Source organism: Suricata suricatta, chromosome 1 (assembly GCF_006229205.1).
Source record: "Suricata suricatta isolate VVHF042 chromosome 1, meerkat_22Aug2017_6uvM2_HiC, whole genome shotgun sequence".
Classification (NCBI taxonomy): domain Eukaryota; kingdom Metazoa; phylum Chordata; class Mammalia; order Carnivora; family Herpestidae; genus Suricata; species Suricata suricatta.
This window is the reverse complement of record NC_043700.1, coordinates 136,420,175-136,446,520: the sequence shown is the minus strand read 5'-3', so window position 1 is coordinate 136,446,520 and position 26,346 is coordinate 136,420,175. Positions and strand designations below refer to the sequence as shown.

The following is a 26,346-nucleotide window of genomic DNA, read 5'->3' as shown; positions in this document are numbered from 1 at the left end:
CTGCTAAGTTCAGAAACCTTCCTCATAACTCTGCCTTATCAAAATTCTCAGGTTTCTTTTTTCCCTTCCAAGCCAATGTAAATAAATACTTCTTAATAAGGTATTAATGACTGCTGGTAAGTGGCCTTCTCAAAAAATATATTAAATTTGAGTATAGATGTTCAATATCTTATTTTAAAGATAGGATCCCAATGGTAGAAATATTTGAGGTAAACTAACAAATTTGTAGAGAAGTTATTTCAGACGGAAGCCAATCATTGTCTCTTGAATCTATTTAAGAATTACTGACAATTATATACTGACAAACATAAAGTAGGTAATTGTTCTATTATAAGAAATATATATTTGATATTTATCTTCAATTCCTGGCACAGAGCTCCTAAAACTCTTGTAATTTGCTGATTGGTAAGGATGAGAGGATCATCTGCTGTTATTTATAATACGCCCTTTTCAACCACACCTGAGGTTATGCTCCTAAAGTGACTCTTGGTGGGCCCCTAGATAGCTTCAGAATGGAGGTTGGTTGCTAGTAGAACCAAGCATGTAATTAGAGGGTTGGAACTTTCAGCCTGAACCCCAGTGGGAGGGAGAAGGGCTAGAGATTGAGTTAATTACAAAGGCCACTGATTTAAGCATCTGCATCTACATCATGAAACCTCCATAAAAATGCAACCAACAGGGTTCAGAGAGCTTCTGATCCAGAGAACACATCCACATGCTCTGTGGGTGGTGCCCTTCAAACTCTACCAGGACAGAAGTTCCAGGGAATCTTCTGACTTCACTCTATGTACCTCTTCATCTGATTGTCCATTTGTAACCAGTAACAAGGGTAAAATGTTTCCCTCAGTTCTAGGAGCCATTACAGCAAACTTCCAAAGTTGAGGAGGGGGTCATGAAAACCCCCAGTTTGTATCCAAATTGAACAGAAGTCTGGGTGACCTAGAAACCCAAACCTGAGACTGGAGTCTGAAGGGGAGATGGGCCATCTTATGCAACTGAGCCCTTAACCTGTGGGGTGACACTAACTCCAGGTAGTCAGTGTCCGAATTGAATTAAACCACAGGATGCCCAGTTGGTGCCTGCAGCAAATTGTAAAACTACATGGTGTGGAAAACCCACACATTTGGTGCCAGAAGTTTTGGGAATAAAAAACAGATGATAATAGGAGTTGTGATGTATTTGAAGCTTTTTGAGTCCTTATGACCAATTTCCAGAAAACCCATTATTCTACAGGGAAGAATAGATGAAGTTTGGAAGGGCGGGCATGACAGGTACTTACATGGCTCCTCTGGCATCATTAGGATCTCTTTTGCACTTGAATTATAGATCAAAACTAAACCCTTTATCTTAACTGCTTTCTACTGAGAATCCTTCAATTAAAGAGTGGGGAAATATTTCAAGGGAGACATCATGAAAGAATGACATGTTGCTGTTATTTTATCCATTCAGCTCATTAAGAAAGGCCTCTTTCCATATAAGTAGTCTTGTCCAGTGAACAACCAAAGAATTCAAGGCTGTGTGATTTATCATATGGCTCCCATCTAGTAGTCAGGCTTTTCACAAGTAGCCTAGGAGAGAAGCAGGAATTTCACATCAATTACTAAGAATTCACTTGTCTTCCATTTTATTCCCCTCCTGTAAGGGCAGTGTGATGGATCCGACCAAACCCTCTCTAGCCCAGATCATTCACTCCTTGGCCTGCTCACTGTATACCGTACTCACAGTGGCCAGACAGAAGTGCACCCAGAAGGATTCTGCAAAGGAAGCAATTTGCTTAGTTTTGCCCAATTGAAGCATCAGTGACAGTAAAGCAGGGATGACCCTGTCCAGGTATTTTTTTGGGCAAAGGGCCAACATTTTTTTATCCCATTCTGAAAGTCCTTATCCTTGAAGTTATTTTTTAAAATTTTATAATGGGATATTATGAAGAAAATTAATATGAATAAACAAAAAAATGCAAATATTAGAAGGCATCCTATGTTTGGAACTACAGAGTAGCCAGCCAGTAAGCCCCTTTGAGGATCTACTGTAGGGTAGTAGGAAGCGGAGAGTGGAGAGTCCTAGTCAACAAAATGTGTGGCTCACCACAGTAATGTTCACCTACCCACTGTGTATTCGTCCTGTGAGAGAATATCATCAAGTTCCATAATGACCATCTTTCCTTTTTTTTTTAACGTTTATTTATTTTTGAGAGAGAGAGACAGAGTGTAAGTAGAGGAGGAGCTGAGAGAGGAAGGGAAGCAGAGAGAGAGAAAGAGAGAGAAAGAGAGAGAGAGAGAGACACAGAATCTGAAGCAAGTTCCAGGCTCTGAGCTGTCAGCACAAAGTCTGACACAGGGCTAGAACTCATGAACCACGAGACCAAGACCTGGGCCAAAACCAGATGATTAAGTGACTGAGCCACCCAGGTGTCCCAATAACCATCTTTTCTTACTTTTTACAAAATACTTTCACCTGTAGGATCCCACTTAAATTTCATTCCCAGTATAAAATGTAGGGAGAATTTTTATCTCTGTTTCACAAATGAAGAACTGAGGCTTGAAGTGGACCAAGAACACAAGACTACACTCACTTCACGCCACGAAAATTGACTCACTCTCTTTTGTCTGTAATTTGACCTTACACTGACTCTCTGTCTTTTCCTGCTACGGTTTTCCTTTGCCGTCTTTCAGTCAGTACTCCCAGACTCCTCAGATCTTGATTTGTTTTTATTCTTTCTTATTCTCTCATCTGAAATCTAACTGCCATGTACCCAGCAGGACCAGGCTAGGCTATCCCAGCTCCTTTATCAGTGACTTCAAAGCTCCTAAATCCTCAACATTTAGTACCTAGATCCTTTTCATGTGCTTCCACTCAAACCCATCTTGAGCCTCCTCAATATTTTGCCAGTCACCCTACAACACCCCACCATCTGTATCTCTCTCCACTCTGACACAGTGATCCACCTGATTCCTTTTTTTTCTTAATGTTTTTTTATTTTGGGGAGAGAGACAGATTACAAATGGAGGAGAGGCAGACAGAGAGGGAGATACAGAATCTGAAGCAGGCTGCAGGTTCCAGGTTCTGAGCTGTCGGCACAGAGCCCAACCTGGGGTTTGAACTCACAAACTATGTGATCTTGATCTGAGCCAAAGTCAGATGCTTAACCGACTGAACCATCCAGGTGCCCCTCCACCTTATTCCTTTAAGCTCAGCCCTAGAACTTGATCACAGAAGTCTCAGGATACCCATAATGGACAGAATTAGTTGTAGAGAGACTCATTAGATTATGGTAACCCTAGAGTGTGGACCCCATTCTTCAAATTCCAACACTTTCCATACAATAGTCCCTTTCCTACAAACCTTCCCCTTCACACCACTTGAGTTTTAACACAACAATCTGATCAACACAAAATTAGGTATGATTTCCCTGAAATATTGATTATTTGACCAATAGTGGTCCCTTCTACCCCCCAGCGCATGTGATAAAAATCATATTCTGCAATAAGAGATAAGCCACATGACCGCTGAATCTTCTTCCATTAGCAACCAGTTTAAAATTCATTTACTACTATGAAAGCCAGGAAAGGAAAAGAAAACAGGCTAAGAATGAGACTTGCCTAGAATTAATGTGTGCAGATTTGATGCTATTTTTGTCACAGTATTAGCATATATTCTGACTTGTCCAAATAGCTTTCTTTCTCCTCTCTGTCCTCTTCCAGAACTCCCAGCGTTGGCTGGAATGTAGGACAGAATTTCCCACAACACACAGACATCACACATATGTCTCTAATTTCACAAAATGACAAACTGGAATAGCCCTAAGAGCCAAAAATTCTATTTTATTCTTCTCTCTGATATACTAGTTAGGATGTGGATTTTCATTTCCCTTTAGTACAAATCAGGCACTTAAGGCGCCGAGAAAGGAGAGAGCAGACCCCATGTATGTCACTGCTATGCTGCTGATGGGCATTTACAAGAAGCTGGATTAACACAATTGAAATGAGCCCAGAAAGGAGTATAGCATGCCTTCAATACTGGAGAACCTACTGCATTTCCCCTGCAAAATATAAATGGACAGACCCCAGTTGAAACCTAGAGCATCCCTCTAAACTGGAGCAGGGTGTGTTAAAAATGTGTCGCTCACTGCCGAATCTTATTCTGCAATGGCAGGCAATGACCTTGAGTCTTAGGACATAGACTTTGTGGCGAAAGCCAGCACCTCTGAAACAAGATGATTTCTGGATTCTCTTGTGTAGACTTCTCCAACATACAGTGCTGTGTTTTGTATATAGATAGCTCCAAAACATTAGGAATGAGGACCAGATAGTATTTTCAAATGCTTTACATTTGACTAGATTATTCCTATAAGGAAATGACATTTGATAAAAGATGTTGAATAAAACACAGGGAATGGTATGTGGAATTAGTCAGCTCCCTTGAGGAGAAGTATGATATCCCAAAATAGAGCAGTCCAGAAGGTATTTAATTTGAAACCAGAAATCCTGAGCTTTTATCCTGGCTTTCCTCTCTCTCTCTCTCTCTCTCTCTCTCTCTCTCTCTCTCTCTCTCTCTTTAATGTTTTATTTATTTTTGAGAGAGCACAAGAGGGAAAGGGGCAGAGATATGGGGACAGAGGATCTAAAGTGGGCTCATGCTGACAAGCAGTGAGCCTGATTTGGGGTTTGAACTCAGGAACCATGAGATCATGACCTGAGCCAAAGTCAGACACTCAACCAACTGAGCCACCCATATGCCCCCAGGCTTCTCTTGAGGTGAGCTCAGCCTTAGCTTCACCCACCTACAAAAATGGGAGGGATCAGCGAAGTATTCCTTAGAGAAAGTGGTCTCACAGGTACTTGAAGAGCACAGTTATGATCTAGCACGTGATAAAGAGAAGACCGAAGTTTCACTTACTTTAGGCAGTCAACTGTCTAAGTTGGGGCTGCCTGAAAGCCACAGCCAACATGAGGCTTTGGGCACAGGTGTCCTAGTCTTCTCCAGGAAGCAGGAGACAGGGATTGGGGATAATCAGAAAAGGAGGGAGAGCCAACACAATAGGTCATTATCAAGGTCACGGATGGGAGCAACCTGGGCTCAGCAGGACCAGGATTCCTAAGAAGGGTAAAGAAAGCCTGCCAGAAAGGGCCAGCTGGATTATGGCAGAGCACTGTGCACACATTCCAGTCCCCAGTGGCTGAGGCCTGGCCCTGGAGAAGGACCTCGGGTGGACAACACAAACTGAGAGCATGTGGCAGGGGGTCCAGCAGTTCACAGTGAATGTGCACTCCTGCGGAGCAGCTACCATAACTGAGGCTAAAATCAGTGGGCTCTGGTGGACATGGATGTGGGCATCCAAGTGTTTTCTGTACCAACCCAAGGCTCTCTCACAGTACACCCTCACTTACTGCATCCTCAAAGGTGTTAAACAACACCTGGACATCACTTTCCTTATAAACTATAATGCCCAGGGATGACTTTTCCCTGAAGAATCACGTCCCTTCACGGAACTCCAGGCCTTGGCACACGCTACTTCTGATGTTTAAGTACTCTCTCTCCCTGCTCTTCCCCACACCTACTTTGCTGTCTAGACCCAGCCTAATAAATATGCTCTCCAAGGAGCTTGCCCTCACCTCTAGGGGAGGTCATCTGCCCAAGATATGTGTACCCAAGGAACACTGTATGGCTTATTTTTGCTATTTATCATATTTTTAAAACATCTGTTCCTCTAATCACACTCAAACATACATATGCAAACACACACAGGCCCACACACACACGCGTGCACACACCGTTCAATCTATCAGTACTGAGAGGTCAAGAAATTTGCTCTCTTGCTAGCAAACATATTCCCCAAACATAGCACAGTGCCTGGCATAAAAGTTCATGAACACATTTTTGTTCAATGAACTAACAAGTGAATGAATGAACAAATGAATCAAGGGAAGTGAAAACATATGCTGTTGCTAAAATCTACCTGAACATCTACTTTTTCTCAGAGGTCCTAGTCCCTTCTCCCTACTGTGTTTCCTTCAGGGTGATTATCCAAAGACAACCTTCCAGCATCTCCTGCTTGGGCTTTTCTGGGAAGAAAAATGTGCAAGTCAAATGCACAGAGTGTCCTTGGGATTTCTGTCCTTGGTATCTGTGCACTAGTTCCAGCAGGCTGTGCCCCAGGGTCATTTTGTTTGCTTTGGAGGCAGCACTAGTAGTTTAACTGTGGCCTTTCAGGGTCCTTCATTGGCTTCTAACAATAACCCTCTTATGTTGTGAAAGGCAGAGATGCTGTCACCAACATGTCCTCCTTGCCTCTCGTTCCTCTTGACCTCATCGCTCTCCAAGGAAGATGAGCCTGCCCAAGAGCAGATATGAGAGGCCAGTGGAAACCCCCTGTCAACAAGCTGTGTTCTTCCCACTGCAAGGAGCCAAGGAAAATGTTCTTTGGGGTGCAATCAGAGTCAAGGCCTCTCTGATTCAACCCCCAGATGACCTAATAAGAGCAAGAAGAGGATAGAACATCCCAGGAGTCAGAAAACCTCCCCCCAGTGCATGGAGGAAGAGCAATGTAGGGTCTGGAGACCACAGCAGGGCACAGGCCACTGTGCTCCAATAAGCAGGCAGAACCCTACGCTGGGGATACCAGGGCAGGTTCCCAGGGGCACTGAGATTGCACCAGAAACATCCGCACAGGTAAGTAGACCCGAGTTCAGAGATACAACTACTGCCAGAGAAGAACAGCCTAAGTCCAAATCCTACGTGACAGACATGTGGCAAGAATCTGGTCACTACTAAGAGGTCATCACACACACCATTGCTACTTCTTATTTTCTCGGTTCCTGCCATCATGTATGCCTGGATGCTCTTACCCACTCACTACCATGTACCTCTCACCTTGTCCCCAGTGCTTCTCTTCTAGGAAGCCTTCCTTGAACCCCAAAGACTATTCTCCCTGTCACTGTACTTGCCTACCTCCCTACTACTCTGAAAGGTCAGAGGAGGAACCCATGGAAGAACTCATCTTAGTTCTCTTTATACTCCCAGGCCCTAAGACAGCGCCTTGCTTGAGGAAGTCCTTCAACAAAAACTGAATCAATGAAGTGAATGAATGAATGAATGCACTTACAAGAATTGTTTGGAACCACACCTTCAAGAGAAGGCAGAAGATATTTATCAGAGTAGATATAAAACTAGAGCTGGACTATCGATGGATATGAGATGGAATCTCACAGTCCTAGGCAATTGTTCCTTAAAACTCTTAAAAATCTGACCAAGTCAAGATTGGTCTAAGGTTTGAGATGAAATTGAGTTTACAGATCAGCCTTGACCCTGGGTGGCAGAGACAGAAGCCAAGCAGGCTGAGAGCATTTGCAGTGGGCTGACTCTTTCAACCCCCAAGCTTGGCAAGGGTCAGGAAAAATTTGGAAGTGGCAGATGGACAGAAGAAGAGCAAAGTGGCATTTGCTACTGGGGGTGGAATTAGTGCAAGTATCACTGATCCAATGAAATTTCATCAGCCTAATTTTTTTCCTTCCTCACTTGGTATGTTCAAGACCCCTCAGCCTTCTCTCAGTTTTGTTGAATATGCCAAGATCTCTCATACCTCAGGGCCTCAGGACACACTATTTTTTCTGCCCTGAATATTCTTCTACCAATACTTTAAAAGATAAACCCCATATCTGTGAGTTTTAATTTAAATATTAATCTTCATGAAGCTTTTTTTGGCCACTGTATTATAAGTAGGTGCCCGCCATCGCACACTGTTTTAGTCTGTTTGGGCTACTCTAAGAAAGTATCACAGACTGGGTGGCTTAACAAATCTCTGTTGTTTAACAGAAATGTATTTCTCACAGTTGAGGCTAGAAGAGCCCAAGATCAAGGTGCTGGCAGCCTCAGTGTCTGGTGAAGGCTTGCTTCCTGGTCCATAGATGGCCATCTTCTGGTTGTGTCCTCACATGGTGGAAGGGGCCAGGGAACTTGCTGGGTCTCTATTACATGGGTACTAATCCCATTCATGAGGGCTCCACCCTCCCAACCTAATCATCTCCAAATACCATCACACTGGAGGTTAGGTTTCAGCATATGAATTCGAAGGGAACACAGTCTATAGCACATAGCCCATTAGTCTCAACCTCTTTTTCTTTTTTGCTTTCATCATAGTATTTATACAATTTGTAATTACTTCAATTATTTATCAATTTACTAGTGGGGGGGAGCTGGGAGCAGTGATCTCTCATATTGAAACAATTTTCTGAAGACAGGGATCCTGGCCTGTTTTTATCATAGCACCTAACACGTCACCTGGCACCTAGTAAGAGGTAACTGTCCGTCCCATTGTTGTTGAATTCACTGCTATTGTCAAAAGGATTTCTTTAGCATATATAAAACTGAATTGATATGTCAAATTATGAGCTCAGGCATGAGCTTCTCCATTTTTCCACATACATTATGTATCTTGTAGCAGAAAGCATTTCTTAATGCTTGCAGAACCATGTCAGCATTCAGTAATGTATATTAAAGGATGCTGTGTAGGTCTGAGTTAGCCTTGTGAATAAATCCCTCCTAATAAAAGAAAATGAGATTTCATGATTAAGGGGTTTAGAAATAATCAAGAGAGGGTTAAAAATAAAACTAGCGGAGGCAGAACAGCCCAAAGAATAGCTCCTGGCATGCCTTCCAAAATGATGTCCCAGATTATGATTTTATGAGGAAAAAAATTAAATAATTGCTTGCCAAGCCATCTAAAAAAGATGATTTTTTGGAAAACTTAGAAACAAAACACTGATAGGCCTATAGGGTCTAGCTTCTCCCAACAGCCTAGAATTTTCCCAGAACTCATTTCCCTGCCACTCTCAGTGTTCCCTAGTCTGATTTCCCATCATTCTGGTGATGCGGTCTTCATCACCCAAACCAAATCTGCTAAGTTTAGAAACAACAACAGGGACACCTGGGTGGCTCAGTTGTTGAGCATCAGACTTCAGCTCAGGTCATGATCTCACGGCTCACAAGTTCAAGCCCCACGTTGGGCTCTGTTCTGACGGCTCAGAGTCTGGAGCCTGCTTCAGATTCTGTGTCTCCCTCCCTCTCTTTCTCTGCCCCTCCCTTACCTGTTCTCGCTCTCTCTCTCAAAAATAAATTAAAAGAATTTTAAAAATTTAAAAACAACAACAACAAACAAACAAAACTTGCCTTAAGGAGATGGAAAATGAACTCTTCCTCAGGGTGCCTGGGTGGCTCAGCAGGTCATGATCTCATGGTTCCTGGGTTCCAGACCCACACAGGGCTCTGTGCTGATAGCTCAGAGCCTGGAGCCTGCTTTGGATTCTGGGTCTCTCTCTCTCTCTCTCTCTCTCTCTCTCTCTCTCTCTCTCTCTCTCTCTCTGTGCCCCTCCCCCGCTCATGCTCTGCCTCTCCCAAAAATAAATAAATAGACATTAAAAAAAGAAAAAATAAAATGAACTCTTCCTCGTTCGCATATGTTTGAGGAAGTCTCAGGCCCTAGGCAATTTAAACCTCAGCCTGTTTTTCTTCCCTTTTGTTTGTCTCATCACAGCACAGCACGCAAACCATGCCCCACCTTCTTTCAGCCAGATTTCAAAACTAATGAGTTATAAACAAAACATTCCTTCCTACTGGGAATGCTCACAGCTTTGTCTTCATCTATGAGAAGGCTTGAAAATGAATATACCTTTCAAAGTCAGAGAACACACTTCCTCAGTCAGCCCCGTACCCAATCTGCAAGGTTCCATCACGGCTCTGCCCCCCTCCGGAAGTCTGTTACTGCTCCAGCTCCCAGTAATCCTCCTAAACTCTCTTAGATGAACCTGCAGCTCGATCTTGTACTGTTTTCTAACTGTATAAGGTAAAGGGAGGAACAAAGTGGGAGGGAACACAAGAAGCAGGAGATAAGAGAGACTAAATTATGCCCAAGGACTGGGCTTCCTATATTACATAAGCAATCTCATTTAATCCTCACTACAGCCCTGTAAGAATTATTCTTCACCTTTTCCAGATGAGGAAACTGAGGTTCGTGAGACACTAAGAAACTTACCCACAGTTCAGAGCCAGGAAGGAGCCATAAAATCAGTTCGGACCCAGGTCTCTGACTGCCCGACTCTTGCAGGGCTTTCACACACATTATCAACTCAGCTTTATCTCCTCTCCTACTTTAGCCCCAGGCACAGGCCATGCAAGAAGTGAGAGGAGGAAGATAAAGGATATGAAAACCATGGCATGCTTCAAGAATAAACATCATCTCAGGCATCTATTAGGTATAAAGCAGAGCACTCAGAGCTTTGGAGATGGCAAAGGGGAGATTACAGTACAGTGAGAGAAAAGCCATTTATACACCTCTAGGCACGCGGTAGAGATGCTCCTGACAAAGTACTTGCAAGAAGAGGCATGAGATCCTGAACAAAGGAGATAATTAGGCCTCCACAGACTCTCTGCTGATCAAACCACGCCTGCAGTGTCTGTAGCAGTCTCAGTGACCAGAGGCACTGTGCTGTGGGATCCACGAGAAGACTATGAGCATACTCAGTCAGAAAAAGTGAGCCCTTTAAGGAATCACGGTTAAATCTTCAAATACATAAAGGGCTATCTTTTATGAGCAAGATAACTGGATAATTTCTGTGCAGTTCAAGAAAACAAATCCAAAATAAAGAAGTAATGCTATAAGAAAGCTCATTTCTGCTTTTGCTGTACAAAAGAATTTTGACAGTTCGAACCATCCAAAAATGGAACAAACCACTTCTGGAAATTGCCAGTTCTCATGGTGGACAGGTTCACACAGCCTGAAGACCATTTATCAAATATATGGTAGAGGAAATTCATATATAGGGAATTAAGTATGGGCTAAAGTCCTCCAAAATCCCATTTACCTCGGTTCTTCTGTTCCAATTGCACATAAGAGAGTTTTCTCTCATTGCAAGAAAATCTGTGCTCATTTCCTATCACTGCCCTAACAAATTACCACAAACTTAGTGGCTTAAAACAATACAAACTTTTCATCTCACCATTCTGCAGGTTAGAAGTGCGACACAGGCCTCACTGGCTAAAATGAAGATCTCAGCAGGACCGCCTTCCCTTCTGTAGGCTCAAGGGGAGGATCTATTTCTTGCTTTTTCTGCCTTCTCAGCTCACAGTCCCCTTCCTCCACCTTCAAAGCCACAACAGCAGGCTGAGTCCCTCTCAACCTACATCACCCCAACCCCCTCGTTTGCATATTAATCTCTATATTAAGATCCCTTGAGTTCACACTGGGCCCACCCAAATAACCCAAAGTAGTCCATGTCAAGTATTAATCTTAATTCCATCTGTACCCTTAACTCCCCTTTGCAATGCAAAATAACACATCCACAGGTCCCAGGGATGAGGACATGGATGTCTTGGGGAGATGGAGGAAACTTATTCTTACTGCTCCAGTGAGCTTCTAAAAAATGCTGCCAGTACATTCCACCAGTTCGAGCTGGCAAATGACTCTTTGCCTCCCCCAAAGACCACCGTGGAGAAGAAAAGGATTTGGCAAGAGCATACCAGGGTGCCGCTGGTTACCTGAGACTCGGTCTATGTCCAACTCAAGCCAACCAAATAAAATAACAGAAAATATTTTCCTGGTAGGGCACCTGGGTGGCTCAGTTGGTTAAGGTTCAGCCCTTGATTTCGGCTCAGATCATGATCTCACAGTTATGGGATCAAGCCCCATGTTGGGCTCTACACTGATAGCATGGACCCTGCTTCAGATTCTCTCTCTCTCTCCCTCTTCTCTCTCTGCCCCGCCTGTGCTCTCTCTCCCTCTCTCTCTCTCTCAAAATAAATAAATCAATTTTTAAAGAAAATATTTTTCTGTTTGATATATTTTACCTCTTGATATGGGACACCAAATCACCCAAGTGACCTCCAAACATACACCTTGGGTCATAAGGCTTAGGTAAGTTAGCAAAGAAATTAACTATAATTATCTAACAAGGAAGCCTCCAAAATTGGTAGCGGATAAGGAAGAGAGGAAAAAGAAAGGAAAGAAAGGAAGAAAGGAAAAAGAAAAAGGTCACTCTCCTCTATCTCCTTTTTGTCACCACCAGATACAGGAGAGACCAGATGCTGCTTCAGGCACCCTCCCCCACCCCCAGCAGACGCTACCACTCCTCTGCCCTTCCCACAGACCGCAAAAGTCTTCACAGGCGTCTTCGGCCGGTGCCCCAAGCAGGCACGAGCGAGTATCAGAGCTGGCACATGAGGAAAACCCTGTTTGCCTTCTCTTCAGGAAAGATTCCATTCAGTGACTTGGGGGTTCCAGTTGTCACTGACTTAGTAATTACTATATGCAGGGCAATGAACCACAAATCTTGCATTCAGAAACACCGTGTATCATTGATCACCTCGGCTGGCTAAGGAATACAATCTAGTAGCACTTACTGCCATTTTGTTTCTAATTGATAGATTTCCTGATCTCGCATCACACTTGCCTATACAGTTGATAACACAAGAGTTAGGGGTGCTGCCACCCCCCCACACACACAGTCAAAAATGCACACGTAACTTTTGACTCCCCTAAAACTTGAATAATAATAGTCTATGGATGACCAGAAGCCTAACTGATAATATAAACAGTGGATTAACATATATTTTGCATGTTATATATATTACATGTTGTATTCTTTACAGTAAAGCAAGCCAGAGGAAAGCAAATGTTATCAAGAAAACCATAAAGAAGAGAATACAGTTATAGTACCATACTATTTTTATTGAAAAAAATCTGCATGTAAGTAGCCCTGTGTAGTTCAAACCCATATTGTTCAAGGGTCATCTCTACTTACCTGGAGTTTTATCATTATACTACCTTAGGATCCCCATTATTTGAATCACACTGGAATTCCTGAATTATTATTATTTCTTTTCATAAACTTATTTATGTATGGTGTTTTTCTGAGAGTCCTTTTGGTCAGCATAAATGGTCTACCAGTCAGGATTCTTTCTGTTGTAGTTAATAGAAAACTCTATGAGAACAAGATAAAGCAAAACAAAAAAAAACAAAACAAAAAAAAAAGGAATTTATTGACGAACAACCTGAAAAACCCAAGGGTAGGTCTGCCATCGGCTGGCCCTTTCCAGAGTCCCAAATGCTGCTACAGGACCTCTTCACCCCCAGCACCACTTCCCCTCTGTTTCCCCTTCCTGACCTTATTCTCCTGCATGCTCTTGCCTTTCACAGACAAGACAGCTCCCAATTGCACCAGGCTTACCTCACATCTTCTCAGGAAGTCATTGCCTGGGGGCGCCTGAGCGGCTCAGTCGGTTAAGTGTCTGAGTCTTGATTTCAGTTCAGGTCATGATCTCATGGTCATGAGATCAAGCCCCACATCAGGCTCTGTGCTGACAGCCTGGAGATTCTCTCTCTCCCTCTCTCTCTCTCTCTATGCCCTTCCCCTACTCACACTCTCCCTCAAAATAAACATTAAAGAAAAGAGTCCCAGACTAAAAATTAGAGGTTTATCATTGACTTAGCTCAGGTCAGGTGCTCACCTGTGAACCAGTCATCATAATAAGAGAACTAGAAACCTCTAATTAGCCAGCCCTCAACACCTGCCAACTCCTCAAGTAGGGATTGCATTCAGCACCATTTAAACCACATGAAATAAAAGGAAGAAATTGATTCCCCAAGGAAAATTGTGATTCTGATATCAGATGTGAAAATGGAGGCTGAGTAGGCAGAAACACCAGGCAATCACTACACATGGATGCACCTGAGTTACAGTATTAGCTGCTCTCTGGTTCAGTATTAGCTGAGAGCAGGACAGGGAAAATAATGTCATCATTGGAATAGTAGAAGGGGGACTCCTGGGTGGTTCAGCCTCTTAAGCATCCTACTTCAACTTGAGTCATGATCTTGTGGTCCATGGGTTCAAGCCCTTCATCAGGCTGCTCACCGACACCTTGGAGCATGGACCCTGCTTTGGATTCTGTCTTCTTTGCTCTCTGCCCCTCCCCCACTCACACTTTTTCTCTCAAAAATGAATAAACGTTAAAAAATTTGAATAGGAGAAGGTATAGAGGAATATTCAAAGCTTAAACTACAGTCTGAGGAAGTGGGACTTAGATGGGACACTACAGTATGGGGACCAGGGGCAATCTGCATGACCTTTTAGGATGAAACTCCAGAAAACATTCAACAACCATCAAAAGAAGAGGACTTACCAAATTCACAAGCCTCATTCATTTTGCCTAACACTGAAATAACTTCTAAGAAAATAAAAAATAAAATAAGAAGACAAAAGGATTTAGGATCAGGCAAGCTGGCTTTGAGCCCCATCACTTACCAGTGGCCTGATTTTGATCATGTCACGTACCTTCACAAAGCCTCAGTTTCATCTTCTATAAAATGGGATTAATAATAATTTCTACTATGCACAGAATTAAATGTAATCACTTGTGTAAGGATCACTTCTTAAGATGCTGCAACAAACCTTCCCATCCACATAGCTATTGCTATGAGACTTTGCTGCACCTCTCTTCTATTTACCCTTCCCTTTTGAATCCCAGCTGGCCCTGGGAGTTGCTTTGTCCAATAGAGTGAGGCAGAAGTGACGGGTGATTTCCAAGGTTAGACTGTAAGAAGTCTTGCAGCTTCCATTTTTGCATTTTTGGAAAACTCCTTCTTGAAAGCCAGCCACCACGCCATAAAGAAGCTCTGGCTAGACTACAGAAAGAGGAGAAGCCACATACAGACAGACCCTGGAGAATGGAAGCCATCTTGAATGTTCCAAGTCTGGCTGCGTTCTCAGCTAAAGACAGCTCTGCCAATGTCCTAGCTGAAGACAGCTCCACCAATGTCCTAGCTGAAGACAGGTCTACCAATGTCCTCAACTGCACCACATGGAGCAGAGGAACAGCCCAGCTGAGCCCAGTCAATCCACAGTATCATGAGAAATAACAACCAGTTTTGTTTTAATCCTCTAAGTTTCAGGGAAGTTTATAACACAGCATTAGTGATTGAGACAATGTGTACCCAGGGAGTTCCAGTCCTTATATTTTTCCTGCAGTGTTTCTTGAGGAGTGTTCCCCGCACTTTAGGCAGAACAATTCCTCACTTGTGGGACTGTCTCACGTGGTGCAGGACTTTCAGAATCCCTGGCCCTTACCAGTCACCGAGAGACCTCCAGACCCAAACACGCAGCTGCTATGAACCAACTTCAAGAGGAACACTTACTTCTGGGAGCGTGAGGACTTCAGAGGTTAGCTTCACTAATCATAAGGCAGAAAATATATTCTTCCTATCTCCTGATCCTCATTATAAGTTGAAACACCTTCCCTGGCATTTCATGCTATCTTCAAAGAAATGGGCTGCACTAGGACATACCGAAACTGAGTTTATAATGCCTATAAAATTATATGATACCACTCAATGTAAATAATGCAACCAGAGGTGATAAATCTGCATAGTTTGGCCTTGAAGGGGCTCCAAAGAAAACTGTAATCTACCCCCAAGTGCAGTTAATGTGTAAATCATCAACATTCTTTCCCCAATTTATCCCATTTATTAGCACTTTGGGATCTGGAGAAAATAAGTTAAATGAACATCATTCTCGGCTGCATGATTATCCTTGTTATATTCTCTTGATGGATCTTTGTAATGGAAACTCCTAGTTTAACAGATCGACAACACAAGACAGGATATTGTGGAGATGAAACTTCTCTAAGATAAATATTACTTTCTTGGAGGCAGAGAAGTGACTTCCTAAAAAAGAACTGCCATTAACCATGAATATCTGTTCTTTGTAAACACCAGGGAGGACTAAAACTTTATCTGTTAATTTTATCAGAGTGAGATTCCAGGGTTTATATTTTCTTTTCTGGAGATCTTCAAATTTCCAAGGTCAACTTTAAAGGCAAGCTTTCATTCAGGCACTGAATCATCTGTACTCCTTTCTTAATGAGATATAAAATATTTCTTCTACCTCATCCTTCTATCCACACCCATTTCCCCTTCATATCTCCAGTAATTTATCATCTCATTTTCCTACTAACATATTAGTTGAAATGGGGATGGTAATTTATTTGAGCCCAACTCTTGTCCATTTAGCTCTGAATGAAAGTTGCTAGTATGGCAGACTGGAACACATCATCCGAAGACGGTAGTGGGTACTGAGTCAGATTTGGAATCAAGCTTCCCAAAATAACAAAATTATACTTTAAATCCTCGCATTTTACTGACTTAAGATTGTATAAATTCCCCAGTGATCTTAGGGGAGTAGAAGGGAGAAAGAATCAGATTACTAGGGGAAAGACAGCTATTATGTAAGAGTATGACACCTGTGTTTTACACACAGCTCTCTTACCATGGCACTACATGCACAGGTCAAACAAGTGAAGGAAGCAAAATGCAGGAGTTCTCAGCTATCAAAACTAAATGCTATATTAAGGAAAAACCAAGAGAGAGAGACAGAGAGAGAAACCTAAATACTCAATCTGCTGAAATTTAAACCTAAAATATATTCCTTATAAAAATATATATGTTAGGATTCAAGTAGGTGAAAATATGCTACTTTTTGTTCTGGTCTATTTTAGAAAAACCTGCTCCTTGGTAAATGAATAATAGTTAACATTTCAAAGTCCAGGTAACATTTATTGTAATAAAAGTTGATATTTTAAAAAAAGGAAAAGAACATATTTCATTTTACAAAAGGACTCACAATCAGGTTTTATTATGTGCTAATACCCTTTGGGAAATTCTAATGTGATTATACTTATTAAAAGTTAATGCATATACAAATTTTCATAAGTTGATCTTTTGTGTAAATTGAGATACACATCTCTGGCAAGGGCTATATTCATTTCCAACTCCTGAAACGTTAATCTCTCAAAAGCTTTCTCCTCCTCCCTGCCCTAAATCCTTTGTTATTAATCTTCAGTGACCTCTCCCAAAAGTCTCCTACAACAAAACCATAACTCTTTTTCTTAGTGTCTACCAAAGAAATACCAAACGACAGATGTTTACTTAATTAGGTAATATGGAGCCATCAGCTAATCCAGAGAATTGGACAATTCAAATTTCAAAATGATTCAAAGTACCTGAAACATCTGACATCCCATAATATTTACCTATTGGGACTTCAGATAAATTATCTACAGTGATCTTTTCTTTTAATGTAAAAATGAAATCTTCTGTCTACTGTGGAATATAAAGAATATCAGGGCAATTGTGCAGCTTGGACAAAATACAGGTCTACTGACTAACCAAAAGGAAAAAGAGGTCAGCTTACATTAATTAATGACAGTCCTTCAATGTGGCCCTGTTTCTACAGCTATCGTGATGGAGAGAGACTAAAGTACAAATCTTTCTTAATCTGAAGCCAAGTTCTCTCAACACTGCCGCACTGCCTCCTGATTTGCCTCTAGGAGTTTTCTGAATCCTGTATGTGATGAGTAAATGTGCTTCATGGCTAAATCCTGCTGGGACTGTTGTGTTGTTTTGTTTTGAGGGATGTGCTAATAATGCTTATAGTTTCCACCAAGCTCATTTCTGTTTGTCTTGATCATGAAACATGCTATAATTTTCATTAAAATACAACAAAACAGGGAAAGGAGAGGCCATCAGAGAAGCCGAAAGAAATGAAGCCAACAGGAAGAAAGAAGCAAAGAGTAAAGTGAGGCTTGGTGCAGAAGAGATATGAGAGAAGGAGGGAAATGAAAGAGGAGATAAACTGGAAAGATCTAGAGGATGCAAGCACAAAGAAGATCTGGGGACTTCCTCCCAGTTGCAGTACTCTAAGTAATTTGGGCCATCTCTCCTGCTGAAGAAAACTAAAATATGCAGACAGAATATAAAAAATCATGTTACTTAAAGTATCAAGCTAAAAAGACAGTATGGAATTACTGGGCCAAGATCTATAAGAAAATAGAAAGCCAAAGATATGAGTCTGTGATTTTGCCAAAAGCACACTGGCCAATCAACAAGAGGCAGCTGAGAGGCTGAGCTGTGTCTCTGACATCTTCACAGGGCCACAGGGACAAAGCGTGTGGTACTGCTGAGAGAAAACTTATAAAGCTTCACTAAAAGACAGTAAAAGTGACCTAAATAAATGGAGAGAGATGCCATTGTTCATGGCCTGGAAGACTCAATATTGTGTCAATGCCCCAAGAGACAAATAAATCTATGGAACAGCATAGAGTGACTAGCACTAGGCTAAGTCATAAACGGCATCTGACATAGAGGTGAAACTCACAGGACTGGGGAAAAAAATGACTGAAACAATTGGACATCTGCATGAAGAAAATGAAGCTTGACTTCCAATCTCACACTCCATCATTATCCATGTCCACCCCCCTACACACACATACACACACACACACACACACACACACACACACAAGAAAAACGCTTGCGTTTATGCATTTATACACATGACATAAGCATATTCATAGAAACACTGTATGAAAGAATAAAATTTTTAAAAATCAAAACAACACATGCACATAAATAAAGTGTGGAACATTCACATAATGAAATACAATAGTGCCATGAAAATGAATATTATAACATGGACATAATGCTTAAAAAATTAAAAAATTTGTTATAGAAAAACTACAAATATACTAAAAATATATTGTTCAACAATTCAAGCATGCACGTCATGAAACTATAAGTAAAAGTAAGAAACTGATAAATGCAAAATTCAGAAGAGTGGACACCTCTAAGGAAAAAGGATGGGCTTGGGGAAGGCACACGAGGTACTTAACAGTAACAGTGTGTTGTTCTTTTTTTCTTAAATCAAGGAGTAAGTAAGTGATGCTTTGTATTTTGTTATTTTGTATCTACTTAAAAGTTAACATAAATGTAATAAATATATGAATTGTCCCAATACTGAAGGGCCAAGTTTGAACTCAACATTCAGATGAAGTCAAAACCAAAGCTGAAGCTCACTATCATAGGATGAAATTCTTGAGATAGGATAAATCTGAAAACATTTCCAGAAAATAAACTGAATCATTACTTTGATCTGATTACTTAATATATTATTTCCCAAATATTAAAGTTGACACTATAGAGCATGAATAATCATTCTCAGCTTCATTAACCGCCACTGATTCATCTTACCTGCATGGCCAATGTAACACATATTTACAAAATCAAATAGACTCTTCCTTTCAACTGAAGTTAGCCCACTCTAGTAGCACCTGGTTTAAAGTACTCTTGTCTACTCTTCTCCTGGACTTAAGCTTTAGTCAATAGTGATTATGCCATTTCACTAAAGCAACCTAACAAATGGAATCTCTATGTGTTGCTGGAAGAAGATGTTTTCAGAATATTTTCAGGAGTAAATGCAGTTTTTTGGCTTCATTAATATTTTTTATTTTTAATATTATGCAAGAATGTACTATTTTAACTTGCTCTTAATCCTTAGAGCTACAAATGTGACAATAGGGCATCTAAATGACTTCCAAGATAGAGAAAGTCTCTGAATTTCTATTTGCACCTTAGCTTTCATTAGACGCACAATGATTTCACTATCTTTCCTGGAGCAGTGAAAGAAATGAATCCTTCTAGTAGATATCATGCACCTTAAAGTTTGTGAATTAGGGTACTTCTTCAGCAGTGTACTAAATACTAAAAATAGGGTACTATTTTATCTTCAAGAGGCCCATTGATTCTCCGCCTGGCTTGTTGGTATTACTATGTATTCAGAACGACTTTAAACATGTAGTAGCTACTCCTTCATCCAATTGAATATTTTGTATGACTATTTGAAAAGGCAGTTCCAAAACCTCTTGGATATTTCGGTGCCTGTCTTTGACTGAGGAATAATAATAAGTGGTCTACTACCTTACAGCCAGTAATCTTATCATGGTACCCCATGCTATAATTCCTTTTTGAACCTACAAGTGAAGGGTGTGAACATAATATCTTATCTTTCAAGTCTGAAGTCATTGATACCCTTCACAATGTTGGGGGGGTTGTTGTTGTTTTTGTTTTGCAATGGCAATGACAACATATGACATTGCACTGACTTTCCTTTTTTTTTTTTTTTTAATTTATTTTTGAGAGACAGAGATAATGTGAGCAGGGGAGGGTCAGAGAGAGAGGGAGACACAGAATCTGAAGCAGGCTCCGGGCTCTGAGCTGCTTGTCAGCACAGAGCCCGACGCAGGGCTCAAACCCACGAACTGTGAGATCCTGACCTGAGCCAAAGCTGGATGCTTAACCAACTGAGGCAGCCAGGCGCCCCTGATTTTCCTTTTTAAGTTTAAAATATTTCTTTAAATAGATTTACTGTTGTTGGCTGTTTTGAGATCCAGACATCTCTCAGGGAGAGGAGTTAAGATAGCAGGGAGTAGGGGACTCTAAGCTTGCCTCATCCCTTGAACACAGCTGGATTTATATATATATATATATATATATATATATATATAAAACTTCATTCTGAACACCCAAGAAATCCATCTGAGGACTAAGAGAACAAAACTGCACATCTACAAGAAGAAAATGACCACTTCGTGGAAGCTAGGAGCTACAGAGAGTTGATTTGGGGGAGAAAAGAGCTGCAGACACTTGGAGGGGAGGGACCCCTGATCATGGAAATAGAAGGAAGAGAAAAAGAAAGAGAAAGAGAGAAGGAGTGAAAATATGTGTAGAGGATTCCACAAGAAAATCCCTTCCCAAAACCAGTGATTGGGAAAAGGAGAGGGGCTAGATACCACAAGTTTTTACAAGCAATGGAGCACAACGGCTGAAGTTTTAGAGGTCTGTGCCATCACTAGGGTCATGCCTGGTACACTTAGTGGTGCTCCAGTGTGGAAGGAGGATGGTGATCCAGGAGTGGAAAACATGGTCTGAGGCTGCCCTACGGTGCATGAAGAGAAACAGTTCCCCTTCTTGGAGGGCATTTGGAAGTGCCAGCATGACCCTTGAGGGACAAAAGACCCGACTCGGGGGGCACCACTGAGCTGCCCTGTTCACTAGCATTGGAACAAAGACACCGGTGAGGGCAGTAGCCTCAGTGCCACCTGCTGCTGCTCTCTACCATAAACTCCAAGCTGCCGTGTGGTCCTGGGTTCCAGACCACAGCACAGTGAGACCCTCTCCCAGAGAATCAGCATGGGTCTGTGCCCCAGACCCATGCTTGGGGTCTCAAAACAGCTGCACCTGAGATAAAACACAGAGGTGCTGTCCTGCCTGGCAGGCAACAACTCAAACATAGAGTGAAGGCAGAGATGGAAGGCAGGGACACAGGAAGAATGACTGCTCTTCATGAGGGTTTCCTGAGGAGTGGCAGGCACAAGCTTCCTGCTCTGGAGAGAGCTGGGCAATGCCATTTCCTTTCCCACCCCCCCAACCCCACCCCTCAGCACTGACTGACATTAGTGAGCAAAACAGCACCACCAAGTGGAGACCAGAGCGGCTCACACCAAGCCCCACCCCGCTATGCCTTCCAGGTACACCTCCACTAGGGCAAGTCTGCAGGAGAATCAGCTCAGCAGGCCCCACTCCCAGAAGACCAACACTGACCTCTCATACACACCCACTCTACTGATCATAGAGTGCTGCAAATCTTCAGCTCTTAGGGAAATAGGATCTAGCTTCCTTCAGGGTATTTTTGTTGCTTTTTTGGGGGGAGTACAGAAAAAGCTACTACTCACTTATTTCTTTGTTTATTTAGTTTGGTTCTAGCCTTTTTTTATTATTATTTTTGATAGAGAGAGAGAATGAGAATGAACGAGTGGGGAAGGGGCAGAGAGAGAGAAAGACAGAATCTGAAGCAGACTCCAGGCTCAGAGCTGTCAGCAGAGAGCCCAATGTGAGGCTGGAACCCACAATCCGTGATCATGACCTGAGCCAAAGTCAGATACCCAACCAACTGAGCCACTCAGGTGCCCTGGCTCTAGCTTCTAGCAAACCATAATACATCTAAGATCTAGCTTCTTTTGTTTTCTTTTTGGATCTCTTCTTAATGTAGCCATTAGTCTCAGGAGCAGCAATATAACAAGCTTTCCTAACAATCACATACAAAAAACAGTGATCTTGACAAAATGACAAGAAAGATGAACTCATCCCAAAAGAAAGAACAGGAAGAAGTAATGGACAGGGATTTAATCAATACAGATATAAGTAAGATATCTGAACTAGAATTTAAAACAATTATAAGGATACTAGCTGGGCTTGAGAAAAAAAAAAAAGCATAAAAGACACTAGAGAATCCCTTACTGCACAGATAAAAGAACTAAGAACTAGTCAGGCCAAAATTAAAAATGTTACAACCAAGATAAAACCCAAATGGATGCCATGACAATGAAGATGCACAAGCAAAGAAATGAATCAGTGATACAAAAGATAAAATCATGGACAGAAATGAAGCTGAAAAAGGAAAGAAAGGCAATGGATCACAAATGTAGACTTAGGAAACTCCGTAACTCCTTAAAGTGTAGTCATAGGAGTCTCCAAAGAAGAAGAGAGAGAAAACGGGTCAGAAGATTTATTTGAGCAAATTGTAGATTAAAACTTCCCTAATCTGAAGAAGGAAACAGACATCAAAATCCAAGAAGCACAGAGAACTCCCATTAAATTCAACAAAAGATGGGCATCACCAAGACATATCATAGTCATACTCACAAAATACACAAACATGGAAGAAATCCTGAAAGCAGCAAAGGTAAAAGATTCCTTTGCCTACAAGAGAAAAGAGATCAGGTTTGTAGCAGATCTATCCACAGAAACTTGGCAGCCAGAAAAGAGTGGCATGATATATTGAATGTGCTGTACGGGAAAAGTCTGCAGCCAAGAATATTCTATGAAGCAAGGCTGTCATTCAGAATAGTAGAAAAGATAAAGAGTTTCCTAGACAAACAAAAACTAAAGTAGTTTGCGACCACTGAACCAGCCCTGGACTCTCTGAGTGAGAAAGAAAGACCAAAAGCAACAAAGACCAGAAAGGAACCGAGAACATCACCAGAAACACCAACTTCAGAGGTAACACAAAGGCACTAAATTCATATCAATCAATTACCACACAGATATCTTTCAACAGGCTAGTAAACCAGAAGCAGTCAGTTTAGGGATTCCAGAAATGACGCTAGAGTAAGCATTTGGTTATTTGGTATTCTAAAATTTGAAAACTAAGCCACAGCTTAAATGGCACATTTTTAGGTATAGAGTGAGGCCAATGCTAAACTTTGGAATATCAATCATCTTTAATAAAATAATTACAAAAAATAAAGAGACAAAGTTTAAACTAAAGGGATTAATATATCCATTCAACAAATTCTTATTGAGTACTTACTACATGCCAGACATTATATCAGGAACTGGGGATAACGTAATGAATCAAACAGATAAAAGTTCCTGTCCTCATGTAATTTACATTTTAGTTTAGAGGGGTGGGAAGGAAAAAACAATAACAATAAATATACAAACAAGTATTAGGTGGTGATAAATGCCATATGGAATAAAAAAGCTAGGAAAAAGAATCAGGAAGAGTAGGTGGAGTGGAGGAGGGAAGTGCTATTTTTTAAAGCCTGCTTAGGGAAGTCCCCATGGTTAAGGAGACATGTAGACAGAAAACTTAATAAAAACACACTTCAAAAGCAGTATTTTTTAAATGAATGGGCAAAGGTATATCAGGTTCATGAAAAATCAAGGATAGAATTTCACAAAACTGTATCAAACAAAAACAGAATTCAAGATCTAAAATTGCATATAAGACCAAAATCCACTAATCAAAGACTTATTTAAAAAGAACTGTTAAACAAAATTATGGTAAATTTATACAATTAAGTAATGGGTAGCCATTAAAAGATGACATAATTATTAATTTCAAAAGTAGATTAAATATCTAAAATGAAAAATATACATATAGATTATTTTTAAATCTGGAAGACTATACAACAAACTAATAATGGTACATCAGGGGAATGAAATTCTTGGGAGAGACCAAGAAGATCTTGGCTTCTACTTATGCAAATTTATATTATTTTAGAATTTTACAACAAACACTTCTTATAATAAAAATCTGCACAAGTGTTTTCAAACAATTCAAGGGAAAACAGAAATGATTTCACATTGATGAAGAATATAACTCAAAGTAGGGATATTATTTCCACTAAACCTTCTTTATATACAGCAAAAATATCTAATAAGGCAAGAATAGAGTTATATAAGTATAATAATAGTGAAAGGATTTCACTCACCATTCTAACTTCAACAGATCAACTGGTGAAAAATAATGATAAGGAGAATCTGAATTTTGCCATTAGTAAGTCTGATTTAAGTGCTAGTAGCTAACTCTCAACTCTACAGAGAATAGAACTTAATTTCCAACACCCATGAAAAATATAAACATTTGTCATATATTATGCTACAAAAAAGGTCTATAAATTCCAAAAAGCAGAAATTGTGTAAGTTACCTTCTCTATTCCCAAAGCAATAAACTGATAAAGATCTGAAATTAAAAGAAGCAAAAGTTAAACACTTAGAAATTAAAGGCCAGTCTCCTAAGTAATTCTTAGGTCAAAAAGAAAAATTAACTCTTAATATAATGTTTAATACTAAATAACAATAATACCATTATATCTTAAAATGTGCAAAAACAGCCAAAGCTGTTATCTAAAAGAAATTTATGCCACTAAAGTTTTGTACTGATAAAGGAAAATTGCATATAACAAATTAGGTATTAAAGCAAAGAAAAAACAAAATCAATGTAAAATAAAGAAAGGCATTCATAAGAATAGAAATTAATGAATTGAATTAGTGAAACAGTGGAATCAATCAAGAGCTATTTCTTTGAAAATACAAATAACATAGAAAATAAAACTATATGCTCCAGTACCACATGAGATGTTTCTTAGTTTTAAACTAGTTTAGTAATTTTCTTAAAAATGACAACTTGTGGAAGAGTTCTAAAAATACTATATTATTTCTAAACATCAGGTTTTAAGTGAAAAATATTCCTCGTCCCCTGCATCATTACTATTACCCATTCACTTAATCATAAGGTAAGTGAAATCTAGTATTAACTGCTACATTAAAAAGTGCTTTTGTTTTCCAAAGAGTTTTGAGTATGAGTCTTGGCCTTGACTTGAATCCACTGTTGACTTAGAAATGGACAGAAGTAATAAGCTATTCAGTTTAACCTGTGCATGGAGGGTCCTAGCCATAGCTTCCAGCCCTGTGGGATGGATGCCCACTTTCTGGTGCCTAATGGCATGTTGGTCAGATTCCACATGTTTCCAAATACTTTCATTTGTTAACTCAGTCCAGTCCCAACTGAGAGCATCAATTTCATCTATAACTTAAAGTTTTCTCCTTACCCAAAGCATGCTACACTCTGGCTCCTAGCACTTGGAATAGGGAAGGGACATGGTCTGTTCTTTACACATCTCCTGTCTGTTCTTTTAAACCATCTATCTCCTCCAGGGCTGAGGCAAGAAAGAACACCAGGGAGAACAGAGAATGTCTCTTGACCTGATTGGAAGAAGCTACTATTCTTTCTTGTTATAACTCCTCTGACCCGCCATGCCCTCAGAAAGCAAACATCTAAATGCTAGCCAAGCCATCCCCACCCCACTATTGTTCCCTGCTTTGGAAAATCGGGCTCTGTCTCAAAATCTGTTACAAGACCCTCTCCTTGGCTCCAAACACCAGCAATCCAGCCCACAGCCTCTGCTGCTGGGATTCTGGAAGGTCTAGCTTGCAGCCTCTTGCATGACTAAAAACCAGCAAATGGCTCAAAGATCCTATTCAAAGACCAGATGACCCACAAATACCTCAGTAGCCTGCTGTGCCAACTGTTGCAAGTGCAGCCACTCCCCCACCCTCCTGGCCCTGTCACGTCTTTCTAACTCTCTTCCCCTCCACTGGACTAAGAACATGGGCAGGTCATCAGTCCCACTGCCCAAGCAGATGTCCAAATAGGAAATGAAAAACTAGCCTCCTCCACTAACAGGCACCTCCTAATCTTCAAGAAAGACTGTCTTATCACTGTCCCTACTCCTGGGCTTCTAGAAGATAATAAACCTCTTACCACAAATACTGCATCCTTCAAAAGACCCAATTCTCAGATGACTCCCTCCCTCTCCCGATCCTCTTCTTACACAGGTTGAGACAGGGCAGTGGAGTGGTAGTTGGTAATTGTGCCAGATATGCCATGTTTAGGACACACTATCAGGGGTGGCCCTTGTTCTAATGTTTTCCATTTTGTGCTTTGGCCAAAATTCTAAACCAAGAGGGAAAGTCCCATTTAACATCCTGTTACTAATATATAATGGTTTCTCCATAAGTTCTGTATCATCTCCCTAAACAACAGAGTTCACTCTTTGATTCCCTCCCTTTGAACAATGAAACAGACCTGAAATCCAGTTTTCCTGTTTCTCCACAATTTAAGT

General features: G+C 40.9%; 1 long non-coding RNA gene across 1 annotated transcript; it reads right to left on the bottom strand.

The window, feature by feature from the left end:
• Positions 1-1,539: 1,539 nt before the first annotated feature.
• LOC115282124 lies at positions 1,540-26,346 on the bottom strand. The gene is made up of 3 exons (XR_003904527.1): positions 26,310-26,346; positions 24,370-24,404; positions 1,540-1,568 (listed from the first exon to the last, which is right to left on the bottom strand). It is a non-coding gene; the product is annotated as an uncharacterized LOC115282124 (long non-coding RNA).